Genomic DNA, 16,578 nt, shown 5'->3' on the forward strand with positions numbered 1-16,578 from the left:
ATAAAAGAGCCAAGGTTGCCTACCCCTGCCTTAGTGGACTGCTCAAACTTACAATGGCACTGAAAAAAGTGACTTATGACCATTTCCCCACTTGCGACCGTTGCCGCGTCCCCATAGTCATGTGATCAAAATTCAGATACTTGACAACTGGCATGTATTTATGTATTTCAGGCGACTGCAATTTCAAACGGTTGCTAAACAAATGGTGGTAAATGTTGAAACTCTGGAAGGAGGGCAGAGAAGAACAACAAAGATGATCAGGGGACTGGAGGCTAAAACATACAAGGAACGGTTGCTGGAATTGGGCATGTCTAGTTTAACGAAGGACGAGGGAGGACATGATAGCCGTGTTCCTGTATCTCAGGGGCTGCCCCAAAGAAGAGGGGGTCAAGCTATTCTCCAAAGCGCCTGAAGGCAGGGCAAGAAGCAACGGATGGAAACTAACCAAGGAGAGAAGCAACCTAGAATATAAGGAGAAATTTCCTGACAGTTAGAATAATTAACCAATGGAACCACCTGCCTCCAGAAGTTGTGGATGCTCCAACACTGGAGGTTTTTAAGAAGAGACTGGACAATCATTTGTCTGAAACGGTATAGGGTTTCCTGCTTGAGCATAGGGTTGGACTAGAAGATCTCCAAGGTCCCTTCCAACTCTTGTTATTCTGTATTCTGTGTATAGTTCAAGTCCCCTTCTCCTGCTGTCCCGTCAGAAGGTGAAGTTTTTTTTTTCTGATTGCTTCCAAGCTGATGTTAGCCATTCCAAGTTGCATTTACCAAATTGGCCTGCCGTTGAGCGTGCACGTATGTCTTTCAGGAGCTGGGAACCGCTGCCTAAGAGATGAATTTGGGCTTTTTCTCCAGCTTTTCACCACAGCAGTGAAAAAAATAACTCCCGGGATCCAGGATCCAGCTCAACCCTGGTTCCCTAGGAGAGAAAATAGCGGGAGCTGCCAAGGGACCAGGGGAGGCCTCCGAGCTCTTGCTGACAGGCTGCTTGAGAAATATATCTGGCATCTTGAGGCGGTAAATGGGGATAATTACAGCTTAATCAGCCTGTAAAGCAAATACTGTGGAGGAGGTGAAAGGAACGGAGAAAAATGGAAGAGGGGCACGGTGGGGGCAATTCCCACCACACAAGACTTATGGGGTTTAATTAGTTGTAGTCAGTGATAAAGCCGGTAATATAGAAGGGTGTTGGCAGCAGGGTGTGTGTGGGGGGTTTTTTTTTGGCAGAAATGATATGTGATGTTACATCCTCATAACTCTGCTTCTCTCTCTCCTATCACAGCCTCTTGTGACCAGCTTTATGTTTTGAAACCAAATAGATCAATCAATCAATCAATCAGAATAGAGCTGGAAGGGACCTTGGAGGTCTTCTAGTCCACCCCCCCCCCCCCGCTCAAGCAACAGACCCTATAGAACAGGGCTTTTCAACCTTTTCACCCATTGTACCGCTTTTAGGATATGGCAACATCCGAGTACCACCAGTCGCCTAGCAAGGTGTCAAAAACTTGATGACCAAAAAAAAAAAAAAAGGAAAAATGTGATAAAGTACAGGTAGTCCTCGACTTATAACATTTCACTTAGTGACTGTTTGAAATTACAATGGCACTAAAAAAAAGTGCCCCCCAAGCCACAGCCGAGCAAGACACCTACCTGCCTACCCACCCGGTGGCGCTCTTCCTCCTGTCCGAGGTTTTCATTGTTGTGAGCATTTCTGTTGAGGATTGGCAGCGGGGTTGGGGTGGGTGGGGTGTTTGGTTTTATTCCCCCCATCTGCTGGGTGGTTGCAGCAGGTTTTGGTCACTTCACATGACCCTGGGACACTTTGACCGTCATAAGTATGAATCAGGTGCCAAGCATCTGAATGTAAATCACAAGACCCTGGAGATGCTGCAACATTCCAGCTGATCGGCGCTTCTTCTGGGCTCAGCAGAAGCACCAGGATCAGTGCTGCTTTCCAGCTGATTGGTGCTTCTTCAGGGCTCAGCAGAAGGACCAGGATCAGCGCCGAGCTCCAGCTGGAGCCTGGCACTGATCCTGGTGCTTCCACTGATCCCTGACAGCTCCGAAGGAGCGCCGATCAGTTGCAAAGCGCTTCCGCTGAGCCCTGACAGCCCTGCAGCTCCATCCATCTCTCGCTCAGATTTGTGCGGTGCTGCCACCGGTTCAGCTCATTCCCCTCCCCCACTACCACTTTTCTAAGATGGTCGTGTACCACCTGCCAAGTGCCAATGTACCACAGGTGGTACCCGTACCACTGGTTGAAAAGCCCTGATCTAGTCCAACCCCCTGCTGAAGCAGGAGACCCTATAGGTGGCGAACCTATGGCACGGGTGCCAGAGGCGGCACTCGCAGCCCTCTCTGTGGGCACACGTGCCGTTGCCCCAGCCTCACCTTCCCCCGCAACCTCCTCCACACCAGCAACCCTCTGGAGGAGAGTCACCGCCAAGCGTGGCCCATGAGGAGCAGCACAGTGAAGGACATGGCAGCCAGGCAGTGTGGACAAGACTCTGCCCTCATGCTACACCCCGCACAGTTTATGCTGCAGAGCACGGGCAGAGGGCGTGGTCACCATGGCGCTGCTGGGCTGCCTGGGTGATCGGCAGCGGGCACTGGAGGCGGTGAGTGGTCCTGCGGGCAGGCGGGGCAGGGGACAGGATGGAGCCAGAGTGGGGGCGGGGCAGGGGATGGAGCAGTGGCGGGGCCAGTTTTTGGGCACTCGGTCTCTAAAAAGTTCGCCATCACTGCCCTATCCCATTTCAGACAAGTGGCTGTCCAGTCTCTTCTTTAAAACCTCCAGTGATGAAGCACCCACAATTTCTGGTGGCAAGCTGTTCCACTGGTTAATTGTCCTCACTGTTAGGAAGTTTCTCCTTAATTCCAGGTTGCTTCTCTCCTTGTTTCTTGTCCTTCTGGTGCTTTGGAAAATAACTTGACCCCCTCTTCTTTGTGGCAGCCCCTCAAATATTGGAAGACTGCTAGCATGTCCCCCCCCCTAGTCCTTTTCTCAAGACTAGCCAAACCCAAATCCTGCAATCGTTCTTCATATGTTTTAGTCTCCAGGCCTTTAATCATCTTAGTTGCTCTTCTCTGCACTTTTTCCAAAGTCTCAACATCTTCTTTGTAATGTGGTGACCAAAACTGGATGCAGGATTCCAGGTGTGGCCTTACTAAGGCTTTATAAAGCGGTACTAATACTTCAGGTGATTTGCATTCTATGCCTTTGTTTATACCAGTGGTTCTCAACCTTTTTAATGCCACGACCCCAACCAGTTGTAAGTCGAGGACTACTCAACCGGTTGTAAGTCGAGGACTACTCAACTGGTGCAGCACCGTTTGCAGAATGGGACTTTTGGCGGGCTCAGCAGGGCAGAGACAGCCTGGACAATTCCTATTGGCTTTTGAAAGCCAATAGAATTAGACTCTATTCAAGAGAGTCTATTCTATTGGCTTTCAAAGCCAATAGAATAAAAGGGAGTAGCACAGCTAAGGAAAAGGGGGAAAAAATGGCGGACTGCGTTGTTTGGCGACCCCCGTGAAATGGTCGTTCGACCCCAAATGGGGTCCCGACCCACAGATTGAAAACCACTGGTTTATACAATCAAGGATTGTATTAGCCTTTTTTTGGCTGCTGCCGCAGACGGCTGGCTCATGTTTAAGGGATCGTCCACGAGGACTCCAAGGTCCCTCTCAGTGTTACTGTTTTTGAGCCAGGTTTCGCCTAATCTGTACTTGTACCTTTGGTTTTTCCTGGCTAAGTGTAAACCCTTGCTTTCCCCCCCAGATTAAATTTCACCTTGTTGGATAGGACCCGTTGTTCAAGTCCGCCAAGACCTTTTTGGATCCCGAGCTTGTCTATTCCTCAACAACAGATCAACAGAGGGATAGTGTCAAGATCACGTGAGAGGTTCGTACCGCTTTACACTGCATTGGTGAGACCACATGTGGAATGCTACATCCGGTTTTGGTCACCACAGCACAAAAAAGATGGTTGAGATTCTAGAAAAGGGGCAGAAAAGAACAGCAAAAATGATCAGGCGTCTGGAGGCTAAAACATAAGAAGAACAATTGCAGGAATTGGGTATGCCTAGTTTAGTGGAAAGGACTAGGGGTGACATGATAGCAGTCTTCCAATATCTGAGGGGCTAGCACAAAGAAGAGGGGGGTCAACCTGTTTTCTATAGCACCTGAAGGCAGGAGAGGAAGCAATGGAGGGAAACTAATCAAGGAGAGAAGCAACCTAGAACTAAGGAGGAATTTCCTGACAGTGAGAACAATTGAGCAGTGGAACAACCTGCCTCCAAAAATTGTGGGTGCTCCATCACTGGAGACTTTTAAAAAGAGATTGGACAGCCATTTACTCAGGATGCAGTAAGGCAGGGATCTTCAAAGTTGGCCCTTTTATGACTTGTGGACTTCAACTCCCAGAATTCCTCAGCTGGCTGAGGAATTCTGGGAGTTGAAGTCCACAAGTCATAAAAGGGCCAACTTTGAAGACCCGTGGACTAGAACATGTATGATTTCTGACATCCGTAGAGTTTTGAACAAATCCCCTTTAATTCCAGCTTCTCTCGGCTGAGAATTCAGGAAGTGATTGTGCTTACAACTAATGTGATCACCTCTGATCATTAATGTTTCTCCCATCCCTGGGAATCATTCTGGCCAGTCCCACTATCATGCTTATTCAGAAGTGGTGTTATTCCAATCTAAGGGAATGTCTATTTTGGAATTTTTTCCCCCCATAATCAGTATAAGTATTCTTGGGGTTTGGGAAAAGATTGGCTGCTACTGTTTATTGGTTGTTGTTAGTTTTATTAGGTTATTCCGGGATTTTTCTTGTCACTATCCACCAGGGGGCAGCAAGCATTTAAACCAATGCATTTCTTGCACATACAATGAATAATGCCCCATGCAGCTAGTCCTCAACGTATGACCACAAAAGAGCCCTAAATTTCCATGGCTAAGCAAGGCAGTTATTAAGTGATTTTGCACCATTTTACGACCTTTTTGCCACAGCTGTTAAGTGAATCATTACGCTTGTTAAGCTGATCTGGCTTCCACCATTGACTTTGCTCATTAAAAGCCAGCTAGGAAGGTTACAAATAATAACATGGGACCCAGGGACATTGCAACTGTCATACATACATGCCAGTTGCCAAGCAAATTTTAATCATTAGATCACAAGGATGCTGCAATTGTCCTAAGTGTGAAAAACGACCATATGTCACTTTTTTCAATACCATTTAACTTCGAAGTCACTAAATTAAAGCCAACTGAAAGCCAACACAGTGCTAGGCTGCATTGACAGACGGATAGAATCCAGATCGCGTGAAGTATTAATACCACTTTACAATGCCTTGGTAAGGCCAAACTTGGAATAGTGCATCCAGTTTTGGTCACCAAAAGATGTGGAGACTCTAGAAAGAGTGCACAGAAGAGCAACAAAGATGATTAGGGGACTGGAGGCTAAAGCATATAAGGAAAGGCTGCTGGAATTGGGTATGTCTAGTTTCATGAAGAGAAGGACGAGGGGGGACATGATAGCAGCATTCCAATATCTCAGGGGTTGCCCCAAAGAAGAGGGAGTCAAGCTATTCTCCAAAGCGCCTGAGGGCAGGACAAGAAGCAACGGATGGAAACTAATCAAGGAGAGAAGCTACCTAGAACTAAGGAGAAACTTCCTGACAGTGAGAACAATTAACCAGTGGAACAACCTGCCTCCAGAAGCAGTGAATGTTCCAACACTGGAAGTTTTTAAGAAGAGACTGGACAGGCCTTTATCTGAAATGGCATAGAGTTTCCTGCCTGAGCAGGGGGTTGGACTAGATGACCTCCAAGGTCCCTTCCAACTTTATTATTATTATTATTATTATATATGGATCATCGCACAGTCAGCCAGATGTTCAGACTGGATTTGGCATTTTGTCTACCTATCGAGTCCTTACCCAGGACCTGGGATAGGCAGATGTGGATGTTTGATGGTATTACAGGTATCGTCGCAGGATGGAAGCAGTTCCTAATAAGGCCGCCTTTTGCAATTGACTAATAGCGAATTTGTCAATGCCAATGGTGTTCAAGTGGTGCTCCAGTTGTTTTGGGATTGCACCCAAGGAGCCTATTACTATTGGTACTACCCTTGCTTGCTTTTGCCACAGTCTTTCTATTTCTATTTGTAGGTCTTTGTATATTATTATTATTATTATTATTATTATTATTATTATTATTATTATTATTATTATTTATTATAACCTGCCCTTACTGAGGTTACCACCAAGTCTTGTTCTCTTTGAACCTGGACGTGGGGATGCTGCTTGTTGCAACCTTAAAGAGGGTTTCCTTTTGGGATTCTTTCCCCCCCCCTCCCTCCTCTCTTTTTAATTCCCAGTCTGGACAGTTCCCTGGAATTTGCCGGCGGCAAAGTTTTCCTGCTGAGGCATTCAATTTGTAGGCCATTTTTCTCCCCAGAAATCTCAATTGGGCACTGCCGGGGAGACCCCCAATGAGCTTTATTATCTTCCCCTGTGGGCAAGAAAGAATGATTTTATGCAAAGCAAAGCTCTTTCTCCTTTTTTTCCTCCAACCTGCCTCCCCGACTAGCGGTCGGTATTAAAGGAGAGAGAGAAAACCCTGAATAATTTACAAAGGCTCTTCATTAAATCGGCTATATTTTTGGCAGCTTCTTCCCTTTCTTTCTCCCCCTTTAGCAAGGAAGAAATCAGCCCTCTCTAAAGAGGCTTCGTTAGAAGTCCCTAAACATCACACCCTTCTCCAGGCTGGGCTTCAACCTCTGAAATTCAAGGGAAAAGAAGGGGGTTCCGTGTTCGAGTTCACCCGCCTTGTCCTCATTATCCCGGAAAAGTCCTTCCTGGATGCTGGAGGAAGAGCGGGGGAGGGAGGGGGGGTTTGCCAGAGTGAGTGAGGCAGGATGAAGCAGGAATTGATTGCATTAGCTGCTATCAAATCTCCGGCTGCACACATTCCCATGATCACAAAATGGCACACAGGAAGCACACAGATTTGCTATCTCTAGATGTTCTCAGATTTTTGTCGCCCAGATACTTCAAGGAAATGTGTTGGATTGTTTTGGGTGGATGCATGCATGGGTGGATGGATAAATGCATGGGTACATTGATTAATAATAATAATAATAATAATAATAATAAAGTTGGAAGGGACCTTGGAGGTCATCTGGTCCAACCCCCTGCTCAGGCAGGAAACCCTATATACAATTTCGGACAAATGGCTGTCCAGTCTCTTCTTAAAAACTTCCAGTGTTGGAGCATTCACCACCTCTGGAGGCAGGTTGTTCCACTGGTTAATTGTTCTAACTGTCAGGAAGTTATTGCATATATACACACACGGATGGACGGATTGGATAAAAGAATGGCTGGCTGGCTGGATGAGCAAATCATTTATTATAGCAATAGCACTTAGACTTATATACCACTTCACAGTGCTTTACAGCTCTTGCTAAGCGGTTTACACAGCCAGCCTCTTACCCCCAAACAATCTGGGTTCTCGTTTTACTGACCTCGGAAGGGTGGAAGTCTTAAGCCTCATTAGGATTGAACTCCAGGCTGTGGGCAGAGTTAGCCTGTAATACTGCATTCTTAACCACTGCGCCTCCAGGGCTCTGCTGTTATTAATATTAATTAGTTATCAATATTAATTAGAGAAGTAATAACAGCAGCACCAGCATCGCCTGTTTGATAAAAAATAGAATGGGAGATTAGATTAAAGCCCTTCTCACTTTAGCAACCCTGGATTTCAACCGCAGGCTGGCATGGGAATTCTGGGAGCTGAAGTCCACACCTGTTCAGAGTTGCCAAGGTCAAATAACACTGGATTGAGAAACACCATCCTGGAGTTAATCAGCCAAAACAAATAGCCCCATCAAAGGAAACCTCCATGTACTGAAGCAGTATACCAGAGACCCAACAGGAAAAGGGGTGCTGCTTCCTCTCTTACCATCTGCCAAGCGTGAAAAGGAAGCCAAACCAATCAAAGATTTGAACTATGTCAGAGGCCCAAACCGGTTTAACAAGTTTAGCCAGACAGAGATCTGGTGTCTTTGACTAAGTACCACCTCATTTCTAAAAGCCTAGAGACCCTTCCCCATTCTCTGAGGGGGGGAGATGTGCTTATTGTCTGCAAAGCAAGAGAATTAGACAGCAAAGGTGTTTAAAATTTTGCTGGGGTATTAAAACCCTGTGTTTAACTTTAGGCCTGCAAGCTCTTTATAAACCTGGTTTATAACCAGTAGCCTGCTTTAAGCCAGCACTGGGCACCTTCCCAGGAAGCCAGACCCGCTTATTTTTGTTGCACAGGGGAGTAGTCATCTGTCACCCGCACAGACACACACCCATTTGGGTGTCCGTGTGTGTGTGTGTGTGTGTGTGTGTGTGTGTGTGTGTGTGTGTGAATAGGATGATTAAGCAAACTAAATCCACCAGGCTGAGTTCGCCCAAACCAGGGAATCTGGGTTAATGACACATAATAGCTGAGCGAACCTGTGATGTGGATGCACTAAGCCACACTCACACCCTTTGTGAGGCAGCCTGGCGTTCAGTCCACAGCCAGATTCGCACAACCTGTGGCAGACGAGATTTAAATCTCGCTTTGTTTTGCTGCAAGGGGGAAAAAAAATCTCTTCCAGACAGTTCCGGTGGGTTGGCCAATTTCCTGCAAAGAGGTTTTTGTCCTCTATTCTCAGCGCTTCCTGTTGTGAGGTGACTTCCTCCCCCACCCCCAGCAAAAAAAGTCCCTACACTTCTCTGCTAGGGAACACTCGTTTCCTGCCCCACAGCAGGATCTGCTCCCTGCCATCTTCCCTTGAGAATTTGGAACAGGAAGCTGCTGGAATAGATTGCCAAAGTGTTTCTCAACTTGGGGAACTTTTTAAAACAGACACGTTAAACACAAGGCCCGGGGGCCAGATGCGGCCCGCGAAGTGGTTTCATGTGGCCCGCGAAGCCATCCTGGAAACAGTGAGGGAACGGCCCCGCTGCCTTGGTCCTGGCCCAGGCCAGCCGGGAGCCCATGTACAATTTTGTGGTGGCCATCTATGCTGAAACTCATTCAGTCTTAGCTCCACAAGAGCATCGGGAACCAGCGAGGAACCAGCCCCTGCTGCATTGGCCCCGCACCCTGGGTGCATGCTGGGGAGGGGTCACCCTTTGTGAGGAATGAAGAAATGGACCATTCCTTGGTGCTTGCCCCGGTCCCACCCCTTTCTGCCAGAGACCCTCAGATCTGTCCCACTCCTGCCCAGGCCCCCCCAGGCACCCTTGACACGAAGGATGTAGAGCTGGCCACGCCCACCCAATAGGCCACACCCACCCTGGCCACACACCCCTGCCCCCCCCAAGGGCAACTGCAATGCTGATGAGGCCCTCAATGAAATTTGAGTTTGACACCCCTGTTTTAAAAGATGTGTGGACTTCAACTCCCAGAGTTCCCCAGCCAGTTGTTGTTTTTTCACTTTACTGAAGTCAAGATATATTATGTTTACCGCATTCTCGCTATCTATTAAGAAAGTTACCCAATCCCCAAAAAGTGATAATTTAAGTAGCATAGCCACATTTGTTCTTGTCCTATCCATGCTGAAATCTGATAAACCCTTGCCGACTGTGGAATTCTGGGAGTTGAAGTCCACACAGTTCCCAGGTTTGCCTTTTGCCTCTTCAAGATGTTCCCAGCCCCTTTATCAGCAGTATTTTTTAAGAGGGTCTCTCTCCCCAACTTGTTTTGGTATGCCTTGGTGTGTTAAGTGTGAACTAGGAAATACAGAGTGAGCTTTGCACAGGTAGTCCTCAACTTACAGTTCATTTAGTGACCGTCCAAAGTTATAACGGCACCGAAAAAGTGACTTTTGACCATTTTTCACACACCCATTGCAGCATCCCCAAAGTCACGTGATCAAAATTCAGATGCTTGGTAACTGACTCATGACAGTCACAGCCAGGGCTTTTTTTCTCATAGAACGCCCAGAACGGAGTTCCGGCACCTTTTTTTGGATGGAACCTTGTAGGGTAGGCAAGGCGGGCTGTATGATGTGTGTGAGTTCCGGCACCTTTTTTTTTTTTTTTTTTAGAAAAAAAGCACTGTCACAGCAGTCACGTGATCCCCTTCTGACAAGCAACGTCAATGGGGAATTACTTAACAATCGTTAAGTTACCAATTTAACACCTGCAGTGATTCACTTAGCAATTGTGGCAAGAAGTCATAAAATGGGACGAAAACTCACTCAACAAATGTCTCACTTAGCAACAGAAATTTTGGATTCAATTGTGGTCATAAATCGAGGATTACCTGTACTGTTGTAGTTCCATCTGTCTGGACTGGATATTTTTGGCTACTGAATCTTTTCTCAAAAGATATACAGTAATAGTACATATATACTAGGGCAGTGGTTCTCAACCTTTCTAATGCCGCGACCCCATAATACAGTTCCCCATGTTGTGGTGACCCCCAAGCACTTATACATCACCGGGTACCAGGGGCATGGCCAAAGAAAAGGGGGAAAAAATGGCGGACTGCCTTGTTTGGCGACCCCCGTGAAATGGTCGTTCAACCCCAAATGGGGTCCCGACCCACAGGTTGAGAACCACTGTACTAGGGGTCTTCAAACTTGGCTACTTTAAGACTTGTGGACTTCAACTCCCAGAATTCCTTCAATTCTGGGAGTTGAAGTCCACAAGTCTTAAAGTGGCCAAGTTTGAAGACCCCTGATATATACATTGTTTGAAGCAAAGCACTCTCTGTAATTGAAGACTTGACTTTCATTTAGCTCTGATATTGACCAAGGGACTTTTCCAGATTTTAGAGGTTGGCACTAAAAACATCAAGAACTACTAGTGTCACTGCAACATTTTTCACATTCACTTGATCTCTATTTGAAGTTCTTTTATTTCCGTTTTTTTGTCAAGTTCTCTCTCATTCACCCATCTATCTCCAACCACAGACAGTAAAACAGATCATTTAATGACCAAACTTATGACACTGAAAAGAGTGACTTATGATCACTTCTCACATTTACGACCATTGCAGCATCCCTGCCAGGGTCACGTGATCAAAATTTCAGACTCTTGACAACCGACTCATACTTATGACCGTCACAGCACCCTCGGGTCATGTGATCCCCTTTTGCCACTGTTGTGGGAAAAGTCTTCATCATGGTTCAGTCCAAGCTGGGAATAAACAAAATGGAGACTGCTTTAGAAAGAATGTTGCAGTTTATTGAAGAGGAGAGCCAGACAGAAAGATGGCTCTGGAAAAAAAGAGAGTGAGCATATGGAAGGAGTGGGTTTTTATACCTTCTTGAGCCTTTTGTTTGGAGTTGTTCCTGTGGCATGAACTTTGACCTCAGTCTGAGTGTGCCTTTCTGGTATTCTGATGGTGGTGGGTTAATCCTATTATGTCCCAAGGGTCATATCCTGCTTCCCTGAGGCTCTGGCTGATGACTCTTAGATTTTTGGTGTGAGGGATTGTTGATTCTAGGGATCTTTCTTCCTAATCCCAGTTTCCTGACTCCAGTCTTTCTGACAAGATTATCATATCTGCAATTCTGCAGATTTGGTTTCTGTTTGGGGCAGAGAGACTTGGGAGCGGGGTTGGTTTCTGCCTTTAAGATCCTTTGGAGAAATATATTCTGCCTTTTAAATATTTCCAAAAATATTTCTTTCTCTGGGGTGGGGCTGACTTCCCACACCACTTTCTGACGAGCAAAGTCAATGGGAAAGCCAGGTTCACTTTGCGACCGAGTTACCCACTTAACACCTGCAGTGATTCACCGCGATGGAAAAAAGATGTTGAGACTCTAGAAAGACTGCAGAGAAGAGCAACAAAGATGATTAGGGGACTGGAGGCTAAAACATACAAGGAACGCCTGCTGGAATTGGGTATGTCTAGTTTAACGAAGAGAAGGACGAGGGGGGACAGGATAGCAGTCTTCCAATATCTCAGGGGCTGCCCCAAAGAATAGGGAGTCAAGCTATTCTCCAAAGCCCCTGAAGGCAAGACAAGAAGCAACGGGTGGAGACTAAGCAAGGAAAGAAGAAACCTAGAACTAAGGAGAAACTTCCTGACAGTGAGAACAATTAACCAGTGGAACAACCTGCCTCCAGAAGCGGTGAATGCTCCAATACTGGAGGTTTTTAAGAAGAGATTGGACAACCATTTGTCTGAAATGGTATAGGGTTTCCTGCCTGAGCAGGAAACCCTATACCATTATTATTATTATTGATCATCACACAGTCAGCCAGATGTTCAGACTGGATTTGGCATTTTGTCTACCTATCGAGTCCTTACCCAGGACCTGGGATAGGCAGATGTGGATGTTTGATGGTATTACAGATATCGTTGCAGGATGGAAGCAGTTCCTAGTAAGGCCGCCTTTTGCAATTGACTAATAGCGAATTTGTCAATGTCAATGGTTATTATTATTATTATTATTATTATTATTATTATTATTATTATTATTATTATTTAACAACCGTGGCAAGAAAAGTTGTAAAACGGGGCAAAACTCACTTAACAAATGTCACTTAACAAACTTTTCAACAGAAAGTTTGGGCTCTATTGGGGTCCTAAGTCTCCAGCCACTGCCCCATCAATTATCCTATGCTGAAGGGGAAAAATCTCAGATTGATGCTTGGAGCAGCTCACTTCATACCTCCCTCTATCTAATTCAGTATTTTGTAAGTTTTCAGAAACAGCCAAGTATCCCCCTGTTCGAAACACAAGTCAGCCCCCTAGGTTCCGATTACAGCAGGAAAAGAGTAAACAAGATAATTAATTAGGCAGGTGGGATCTTTATAACCCCTGGTTTTATGAAGCCCCTACAGCCAGTGTGGAAAAAAAAAACGTGAAAAATTCACGATGCAGAACCCTCCATAAAAAAAATTTGAAGGAAATCCTTTGCAAAATAATAATGGAGATGTGTGAATAATAATTTTAAAAAGCCTATGTGGTAACAAAAATAGCTTTGCATGTGATTAGCAGGTAGCAGTGGGAGAGCCCCGTTATATATTTATTTAATACAGTGTAAAGTGTAAATTAAGAAAAATAGGTGTGTCTGCGCACACATGCACAGAAGCACACGTACACAGGCAGTTGAAAGTTACAAACAGCACTGAAAATTGTATTACAGGTAGTCCTCGACTTACGACCTCAACTGAGCCCAAATTTTCTGTTGCTAAGTGAGACAGCTGTTAAGTGAATCACTGCAGTTGTTAATTAGTAACATGGTTGTTAAGTGAATCCGACTTCCCCATTGACTTTGCTTTTCAGATGTTCGCAAAAGCTGATCACATGACCCTGGGAGTGATGTATTGCTATGTCCATTGGTGACAGTTCTATTTAGTTTTGTTTGATTTGGATGTTTGATTTATGTGTGGTCTTTGGCTGTAATAAATTGATTGATTGACCCTCGGAGACCGCAACTGTCATAAATATGAGCCAGTTGCCAAACCTACAAATTTTGATCATGTGGCCAGAGGGATGCCACAATAGCTGAAAGTGTGAAAAACAGTCGTAAGTCACTTTTTTCAATGATGTAAACTTTGAACAGTCACTAAATGAACTGTTGTAAGTCGAGGACTATCTATCTATCTATCTATCTATCTTTCTATCTATCTATATCTATTTCTATCTATCTATATCTATCTGTCTGTCTATATCTATCTATCTATCTATCTATCTATCTATCTATCTATCTACCTATCTATCTATATCTATTTATCTATCTATCTATCTATATCAGGGGTAGGCAACCTTGGCTCTTCTATGACTCATGGACTTCAACTCCCAGAATTCCTAAGCCAGCCATGCTGAGGGGAAAGGGAGAGTTTCTGAGCTGAGCCATGTTGGCTCAGGAATTCTGGGAGTTGAAGTCCACAAGTCATAAAAGAACCGAGAGAGAGAGAGAGAGAGAGAGAGAGAGAGAGAGAGAGAGAGAGAGAGAGAGAGAGATTGATTGACATTAAAGACGATGAATGCCACCAAACAGCCGAAGTGAATTGAACTTTGATGCAAGAGAACAGAGATGCATTCATAGCGTGGTTTGTGAAAATGTTAATGGCTGCCATAGTTATTTAATATTAAAATGGTCAATGGCCATCGTCGTTATTTAAATCACAGCAATTTGCCCAATTAACATTTCATCTTTTTCCCCCCCTCTGGATTCCAAAGAACTTACTAACATGTCATCTCATCTTATCTCCCCCCAAACAACGCTGCAGGGTAGGTTCAGCTGACAGGAAAGGGGCTGTCCCAAAATCAGCTAGATTTGCAGAGCCAAAGATGGACTCAAATCAGACAGTTTCTCCTAATCCAACGGTTTCCTTTCCCTACTTAACGTGCCTGTCAAGGTTCTGACAGACAAGACACAATAAATCAGAACTCCGAGGCTCGAGACTTCCTCAAAGAACATGTTTATTGGTGCCACAGTATCCGGCATGGTCAAAAGTGAAACCAAGTCTGAAATTCCCTTCAAAGAGAGACAGTAATACAAAGTTGAACTTCCCACCCCAATGCTAGGCAATCCGATATGTTCCCCCATAGCAAAGTTTGGCGGGCTTTCTAACCAAACACTCACGCCTGCCCCCCTCATCTAAGAAACAGAAATGACCTTGGTTCCCACGGGACAGTAAATCCACCGCACCCCCTCCCATTCTTGTGGCAACCTAGGACAAACAAAATGGCCACAGCCAGATTCGTTATAGAATTGACAGTGCCAGGCAAATCTAGCTAGCTGTGTGTAGTAAACTACATTAGCAGCTAAGCTGGCCAGGAGAACACAATCGGCGGTATATTCAGTGGTTTAGGCTTACGCACAACACGGTTTGATGTGGTGGCTGGACCCAGACAGCACAGGTAGTCTTTGACTTATGACCATGGGAGGCTGCAAACGGCCGTAAACGCAAGCCTATTGTCAAGCATCCAACCAGGATCAGGTGACTACAGGGAGGGGCAGCCATTGGAACTTCAAATCTGATCTTAAGTACCTTTTGGGGAGGGTCCTTTGTAACTAAGCCCTGATAACGTTACCTAATTGGGTCATGAGATGTCTGCAGGCAACTAAGCTCAAAGAGCACAAAGAACCCTCAGTTTATTTTATGTCACCATCCAAATACCTCCTCAAATTCATCTCCAGGAAAGACTTAGAGGCTTGCTTTGGAAATAAAGGCAGATTTACATGCAGTCACTTACAAGAGTTCATTAATGACTGTTCAAAGTTACAAGGGCACTGAAAAAAGTGACTTATGACCGTTTTTCACACTTACGACCGTTGCAGCATTCCCCACGGTCACATGATCAAAATATAGATGCTGGGCAACTGACTCATATTTATGACGGTTTGCAGTATCCCGGGGTCACGTGATCCCTTTTCTGACCTTCAAGGGGGAAGCTAGATTCACTTAACGACCGTGTTACTAACTTAACAACTTTAGTGATTAACAACTGCAGCAAGAAAGGTTGTAAAGTGGGGCAAAAACTCACTTAAAACAAATTGTCTCACTTAACAACGGAAATTGGTCGTAAGTCCAGGGCTACTTGGACTTATTTACAGCCTGGTTATGCCTTGTTTTATAATGGGTACAATTGAGCTGCACTTTCTTTTTTTCTTACATTTTTCTCTGCCTTCTCGCCTGGGGAGGGGGAGGGGAAAAAAATCAAGGCAGCATCCATGACGTCACTCACCCCCAGTGACGTAGGGCCCGGCTTGCAACCCGATCGACCCCCCCCGTCCGCAAACCGAGCGCTGAAACCTGCGCTGCCAGCCGCACCCAGGAGTCTAATTGAAAAAGGGGGGGGCGTACAAAGTCACCCCCCCGAGCGCGCATCTTTGCGCGGGGAGGGAAAGGAAAGATCTGGCGCTCCTCCACTCGGTCACTCTCCGCGATCCGGGGACCAACCGCGCGTCCAAGCCTCGTTGCAAAGAGTGAGGGGGGGGGAGTACCCGGGACCGACCCCGTCCACGCATCGGTGGGAAGATTAGTGCGAAGGCTGGGGGGGCGCAATCGTCCACGCATCGGTGGAAAGGGAGGGGGAAGGCGGGGGGGGGAAACTATCTGGGATCGACCCCGTCCTCTCGGTGGTGCAAAGGGGGGGCACAGTGGGGGAGGGGCTACCCGGAAACGACCTCGTTCACGCATCAGGGCACAGTGGGGGAGGGGCAATCCGGGAACGACCGCGTTCACGCATCAGTGCAAAGGGGGGGGCAAAGTGGGGAAGGGGGCTATCCGTGACTGTCCCCGTTCACGCATCGGTGCAGGAGGGAGCAGAGGGAGGGAGGGGCTATCTGGGACCGACGGCGTTCAAGCATCGGGGCACAGTGGGGGAGGGGCTATTCGGCAACGACCCCGTTCGCGCATCAGTGCAGAGTGGGGGGGGGCAGAGTGGGGGAGGGGCTATCCGGGAACGACCCCGCTCACGCATCGGTGCAGAGTGGGGGGGGGACAAAGTGGGGGAGGGGCTATCCGGGAGTGACCCCTTTAACACATCGCTGCAGAGGGGGGGAGGAGCCCGTCCACGTATCGGTGCAAAAAAAGGGGGCAGAGTGCGGGAGGGGCT

This window comes from Crotalus tigris, unplaced genomic scaffold (assembly GCF_016545835.1).
Source record: "Crotalus tigris isolate CLP2741 ecotype Arizona unplaced genomic scaffold, ASM1654583v1 scf7180000022970.308977840:1548163, whole genome shotgun sequence".
Taxonomy (NCBI): domain Eukaryota; kingdom Metazoa; phylum Chordata; class Lepidosauria; order Squamata; family Viperidae; genus Crotalus; species Crotalus tigris.